This window comes from Pinus tabuliformis, chromosome 6, assembly GCF_031772625.1.
Source record: "Pinus tabuliformis cultivar Carrire ecotype Pingquan chromosome 6, CPIR1, whole genome shotgun sequence".
Classification (NCBI taxonomy): domain Eukaryota; kingdom Viridiplantae; phylum Streptophyta; class Pinopsida; order Pinales; family Pinaceae; genus Pinus; species Pinus tabuliformis.
The window spans coordinates 1,119,509,344-1,119,516,638 of record NC_142292.1 but is presented as its reverse complement, the minus strand read 5'-3'; the positions used below and the strand labels follow the sequence as shown (position 1 = coordinate 1,119,516,638).

General features: G+C 39.8%; 1 long non-coding RNA gene across 1 annotated transcript; it reads right to left on the bottom strand.

Moving 5' to 3' along the window:
- Window positions 1–3,190: 3,190 nt before the first annotated feature.
- On the bottom strand, window positions 3,191–4,263 carry LOC149262808 (uncharacterized). The gene is made up of 2 exons (XR_016249578.1): window positions 3,834–4,263; window positions 3,191–3,556 (listed from the first exon to the last, which is right to left on the bottom strand). It is a non-coding gene; the product is annotated as an uncharacterized LOC149262808 (long non-coding RNA).
- Between the last annotated feature and the right edge of the window lie 3,032 nt (window positions 4,264–7,295).

Below are 7,295 nucleotides of genomic sequence, written 5' to 3'. Positions count from 1 at the left end.
TTTGCAAATGTGGAAAAATTTGTTTTAGCTACATAAAAACTATCGAGAGGAATCAAATTGGTTATAACACTTACCACACCTCACCTATCAAGAAGGAGATAGTGACATCCCTGCCATCACTGAAGTTCATCTCCAAAGAAAGATCCCAACCTTTTTCAAAGAAAACCCAAGGATACTATTAAGTGATCACAACTTGTGACCAGTGACCACTCCACTTCACTTATTCATGCATAAATGATTAAATAAATTATCAAATTATCATAGCAACCTATTGAAAACATTATATCTAAATTATAATATATATTTATATCAATAATTATATTTATGAAAACTATAATTTAATTCAAATTATTATTAAAAATTTCAAAACAAATTAATTTAATAATATTTTAAAATGCACTTCCAACTTTTCATGTACCCATGTAAAAAAAAACATCCTTTTGCAATCAATATTTAATTATTGACTTCTCTTTAATACATACCAATATATAAAAATTCTATACAGTTGATGTAAATATTAAATTTAACTACGATATTACTACATAAAACATAATTTCCATATGTCAATTTATAATGTGGCACTTTTAACTCGTTAATTTTTTTTTTTTAAAGAATGGCTTGCTTAGTGTTAGAGCATTAAAAATGCTTCACATCCAACCACTCATTCGATTTCAAAGCCTAAACCAAGAAAATTAGCATATGACGAAGTCAAGATTAAGTTTTTGGTATTATACGATGAAAAAGGACAACTTATTGAAATGAGATGGAACTAGTTTCATTAGTTAAACTTATTTTGATGTTTTATTTTATTATTATTTTCTGGTGATTGTTAATCATTAGATTATTATATATATATTAAGCACATTTAAACATCCTTAATTGTCATAAAACGTATGCATTAACCAGTTCATTTTAAGGATGAGGGCTTCTTAGTTGTATATTTCAATACCACCCTAAACAAAGTCTCTGATTCTGTAGCTTTAGCTGTTATATATATATATATATATATATATATTCTACACATGCTGTAACTATCATTTATTTATTCAGATATATCACAAAATGTTTGTGCACTGTTTGATATCCTAGAAAATTACATGGAGTATATCCAATGAATAGGCAAATGTAGGGTCAAAATATTGTTCAACTGTTTGGACTATGTCTAAGAAGATAAAAGAGAATGGATTGAAGACAAATGTCTGTTGCTTAACCTAGACAACTTGATAAATATGATACTTGTCCACATAATTAGCAATCTCTTTACCCATGCTTAGCCAATGTGACTATGGTTTAAGTTTAACCAGTGTCACCAAGCTTGGAATCAACAAAAACTCAGTGAGGAAAAAGAGCTAGGAGCTTGACTCGGATCAAGAAAAACTCGTTAAGTCCAATAACAAAAAACAAACAAAAATACACACATTTTGACATGTGCCCAACATAGGTTAAAGTGGGCAAGCCTAACTTGGTCAAACTAAGTTTTAACTTGGACAGATAGAAACAAAATCATTTAGGGTCAAATCATACTCAAACATAGTAAATCACATGTTTGACTCATGATCCTGGTTACTATGGTTTTAACTCCACCAAAACGTCCTCCAATACCTTCAGCATGCACTTCACATATGAAAATTTTCCTCATGGTATCTTTAGGAAAGTAAAATTGATTCCTAAAAATAAAGTCCTTTCTGCACTAGATAGCTTATGTAGGTACCTCCATGATGAAGCTTACAAGGGTGGAGCTAACATGAATAAGAGAGAAAAAAAGAATCCAATCAGTGATATGGTGATGGTATATTTATGAAAACTGGGCAACAATGCTAATGATTTGTTGTTTGGATCTTCCAAAGAATTATATATATTTCCTATTTTTAGTATTTTCAGTCTCTACAACTATAAAGAGGATGAAGGCATGGATCAAGATGAAAATCAAGTTAGGTTGAGGATCTGCCTAAAAAGCCAGGCCGTGCAATGCTGTTGAAAGAATTTTGGAGATGAAGGTAGTCTTTATCATCATGGCTAAGTGTTGAAAGAATAATACCCAGTCTAATGCAAAACTACTGCCAATCACTAATGCCACATGCGCAGTTGCAACCAAGTTGCTAAATAATATATTTCTTGTTGAAGATTGAGCTGATAGGTTCAAAGCTTCCGAACAAGGAGTTTCTAATATAGGATCATATTTTATTGGAAGGGGTTTGCACAAAAATATATAGCAAATTCAGATTTATCCATTTTCAAAAACAAACATCAAATAATAGCTAAAAGTGCATAATTTTCTATGCAAACCCATCCAATAAATATATATCCCTACATCATAAATACAAATGAAAATACAGTCGAGTAGTGAATCGAAGATATTACCAAGTCATGCTGAAACACAACTCACGTGGAGAAACTGCCTACTGCATACCGAATTTAGCCTGTTAACTATCAAATTTCAACTGCTAACTGAGACAAGAGAACTTTAGCCTCTGGTCTCTAAGAATTCATAGATCCGATGCTCTGATGATAGCACAAGAAGTCATTATTCTCAACCCAAGCTTGTAAAACTTGGACTCAGGGATGCCCTAGCAAGAAAGACAGATAAGTCACTTGGCAACAAGGAAAATTGAGCACCAGACTTGGTAGTCAAATGAGCCATGGTTCAATTCACCAGGCCAGTGGACTTGGTGCAAAAGTATACAGGTTAGCCGACCTGTATGAAGTAGTGGAATTCCATGGCAATCATACTTGGTAGCAAACGACTACTAAAGGCCACACAGAAACAACATATCAATACATTGATTCTTATAAAAGAGACAAAAATTTACTCAAACCGTAGTCAGGATCAAGGTCTTGGAATCTGGCGCTGGTGAATAGTACACCACCATGGATTAAGGTGCTAAAAGCATCAATCGGGAAAACCAGAACTATACAAAATCCAATTTAAAATATCATGCAACTGCCATTAAAACAGGTTCGAGGTTAACCCAGGATAATATTGAAGACCCTTCAATTAAACAAAGAAAACCGAATTGAGGCAATTAAATATAGAAAACCGAATTGGGTAACACGACGTCCATAGAAATGTTGCAAAACCAATTCAAAACAAGTGCATTACAACTCACAAGAAGCTGCAAATCGTATGCTCAACAATTATATTAATGGAGAAATCTTAGGGAAAAATAAGAGGAATGTACCGTGATGGGCATATGTGTAAGCTTTCCGCCGTGAATAAACGTGATCACCAACACTCATCTCGCTCTTTTCCACCCTTTTAGATAATAAGCCCATTGTAATGATATAGCCTGACCCACCGGACTCAGCTGCTGACTCCCTCTCACGGGACAAAACGCAGAAGAAACTCCTCCTATTTGCAGTGAAGCAATTTGGTTTTAGGAAATGGTATCAAGTATAGATTTACTTTAACATTTCTGCAACATTAACTTATTTTCCCCGTGGACCCGATGATTTCACAGTGGTTGTAGCAGTGGATGGGGAGGGCCCCAATATATTCAGCTTCCTTGTTTCGATAATGACCTTGCAGGATGCATTTCGAGTTTGGAAAATTAAACATCTGTAAAACCACCATCTTATTAACTTCCAAAAATGGAATCAAAGTTTGCATTGCATAAACGCCTATCTACTTCCTAGTTAGGAAAATTCTAACCAAAGTAAGCCGTGTTTTTCTTTTCCCCGCAGAGATGCCATTTTAGCGTACCTTCGGTGGGCAAAGAAGACAAAAAAAAACGTACAAAGAGCAACAGAAGTATAATATTTCAATAACTGTCGCATCGAAGAGCATTACAAATGCAGAGCATACAATACAATCGAATCATTCAATCCATCCTTACCCAAGAAGTTCTTAGTTATGTCTGAAAAGCTAGACTCCTCGAAAGTTTCTCGCACGACCTTTAGTCTAGTATCTCTTGGCACAGACAAATGCTTGATGAAATTTCGAAAACTTGGACTACTGTTAATAGCTTTCATGAGGGTTTTGAGCTTAGATTCAACCATATCCAACATGTTAGCTTTCATAGTAGACACAAAAAGAGCAGAAGCATAATTTCCAGCTACTCCATACATAGGAATAGGAACCATAACATGTGTCTCTTTGACCTGTGACCCCGTGGAATAGTTCCTTTCCACCTCTCTGAGTAAGGGTGAGATCAAAGTGAGTGCAGAGAAGAGTGGATGTTGGAGTATGCCCTCGTCATTTTCGTGAAGGCATACGCTCTTCTCTGCACGATCCTACTCAAACTCATCTTTGCAACCCTAAATTGTAAATCCAACACCACCCCTATCATTTTTTTTTTTTAAGTGTGTGTGTAATATCCCTTATCAGGAATATTCCTCAAACACAAGCAAACTCCAACCAGAGATGGACTGGGAGGGCATTTACCAGATATGTCGCCTCTGAAAAGAGGACGAGATCTGGAGGCTACCTGGCCCTTTCCAGACTCTGTCTAAGAGTATAGGAGAAAACACACAAGTGGTATAGTAGCCGGGAAGCTCAAAGAGATAAAAATAACAATGGTGCAACATATAACAATATAACCATAAGCAGATACTCAAGAAATGCAGAGAGAAATGCTATTATACTGAGTAATAGAATGAGTACAGGAGGTGATCAGAAAGGTGGCACCTCGACTTGCACAAGGCAAGTGAAGAAATACACTCAAAATAGCAAAGGAATGGCCTCTCTTTGAACTGTGTCCAAGCTGCTGGAGAACTGCTGTGCTGCTGCTAGAAATAAAATGAGGATTTGGGGCTGTTCCCCTCCTCAGAAAATGCTGAAACTCTAGAATTGGATTCTACTCAAAAAACCCAGAAAAACCCAGAAAGATTTTCTGAAATGGTCGACCCCCGAAAATCGCCCCTTGAGGACCCAAGCAATCCCTCAAGGCTCTGCGCTGCTGCTGAAATGAACCCACCACAGCTCTTCCTGAAACTCAGCCAAAATCCTCCAATATGCAAGGGCTGATCCCTTGCTCAACCTCCCAACACAAAACCCCCTGCAAGACCTCAATCCAGAACTCCTGCCAGAAAGAACTGCGTCATCCCTCTCAAGACTGCGCAGTCATCTACGATGCTCAATCCTCCTACCAAAATGCTGATGAAACTACTGCAAAAATACTAATGGAAACACCTTGCCCGAGCAGGGACTTGAAGTTCCCTGGGGCTAGGGGTGAGATCTCCGAACGGAGACACTCAATGCACTAAACAGTGCTGCAGACTAGCTAAACAGCGAGCGTGCTCAAAGTCGAAGTGACTAGCTCAAATGCACATAATCGAATGCCAAAATGAGGAAGCTCCTCTCTCCTTTATAGCATTGGCCTCTCTCAATCCCAAGGCTCACCTCCTCCAATGTAGCTTTCCTCTTTCCACGTGTTTCTCACCATCTGCGCAATCACTCCACGTGTCTACGTGGGCCCCTCCTCTACGTGGTTCTTTGGCCCCCCTTGGCTCACCTTTTAAGTTACAACGTTGTGCTACTAGGGAGTGTCTTTATTCATGAAGTGAGTATGTCCCCCTCTCCTCACCTTTTTATTTATAAACAGTTATACAAGGCAAAATTGAGCAAAATCGAATATTCCAATTAGCCATGGCTAATTAGGAATATTACAGTCTCCCCCGACAAAATGTTGCTTGTCCTCAAGCAACTGAAGTGATGGATGCTGCAAGATCTTCTCATTCTCCCAAGTTGCATCCTCATCCAGTAAATTCTTCCACCTCACCAAGAATTCCCGCACTGTCCTGCTCCGCAACCGCCTCTCCCTGGTATCAATAATAGCCTCTGGCTGTAACACCAAATGCCCCTCATCATCCGTGGGTGGTAGCTCATCTGTCACTGTCACATGCCGCCCCGATGCCTTCTTCAAGCATGATACATGAAAAATGTTATGAATCTTGCTGCCTTGGGGCAGCTCCAACTCATATGCAACCTGTCCAATCTTACGTATCACCCTGTATGGCCCATAAAAGTGGGGCTTGAGCTTCTCAGCCCCCTTCTGCTTCAATGACAACTATCGGTATGGTTGTAATCATAGGTAGACCAGGTCCCCTACCTCAAACTGTCTCTCCACCCAACCCTCGTCAACATATAGCTTCTCCTGATTCTGCGCTGTAGCCATATTATCCTTGAGAGCTCGAAGAATATCCTGACTCTCTTGGATCCATATCTTGGCTCTTGGAGCCTTGCTAGCACCAAACATCATGTCAGCAAAAGATAAAGGATGACATCCATACAAAGCATAGAATGGTGACATACCGATGGACACGTGATGTGTAGTGTTGTAGCAGTACTCCCCCAGATGCAACCACTTCAGCCATGCCCTCTGCTGCCCACTGACATAGTTACGCAAGTAGCCCTCCAACCACTTGTTAACTATCTCTGTCTGCTCGTCCATCTGTGGGTGATAACTGGTACTTGGTGTCAACTCTGTCCCCACCAACCAGAAAAGCTCCTGCCAAAACCCGTCCATGAAACGGTTGTCCCTGTCATTGATGATGGTCTTAGGAAGACCATGTAGTCTAAAGACCTCTCTGAAGAACAACTCGACCACCTGTGCTGTTGTGTAGTGTGCGGATATGGAAAAAAAATGTGCGTACTTTGTCAGTCAATCAACGATGACAAAGATACAATCCTTGCCCTACACCATGGGCAACCCTGTGATGAAGTCCATCGAAATAATCTCCCATTTCCCCTCCGGAATGGGAAGAGGCTGCAATAATCCTGCGGGATGGATCATCTCCCCCTTGTTCCTCTGGCAAACATCGCACTCCCGCACATGCTGGAGTACGTCCTCCTTGAGGCCCTTCCATGAGAACCTCTCTCTAATGGCCCTTTAGGTTTTGGTAAACCCCTGATGACCTACCAATGGTGAATCATGTGATGCCTGAAGTATCTTATTCTTGAGCTGAGACCCCTCAGTCAAGAAGATTTGGTCCCTGTAGTAGATGATATCATCAACCACCCTGTATCTATCATCCGCCACCTGTCCATCCAGAACCTCACATGCAAATCTGTCCTTGGAGTACTCTACTAAGAGTCGAGCCCTCCAGTCTACGTCCAAGCTCATAAGAGACAACGTGGCTGGCCTACGTGAAAGGGCATCTGCTACCACGTTGTTCTTACCCTTGAGAAACTCGATGTCAAAGTCATATGCTTGGATCTTGCTAATCCACTTCTGCTGCCTCTCCTGTAGTTGCTTCTGCTCTAAAAGGAACTTGAGGCTATTGTGATCAATCCTCACCCTTAACCTGTTACCCACCAAATACTGCCAGTACTTAGCCAATGCATGCATGATGGCCAG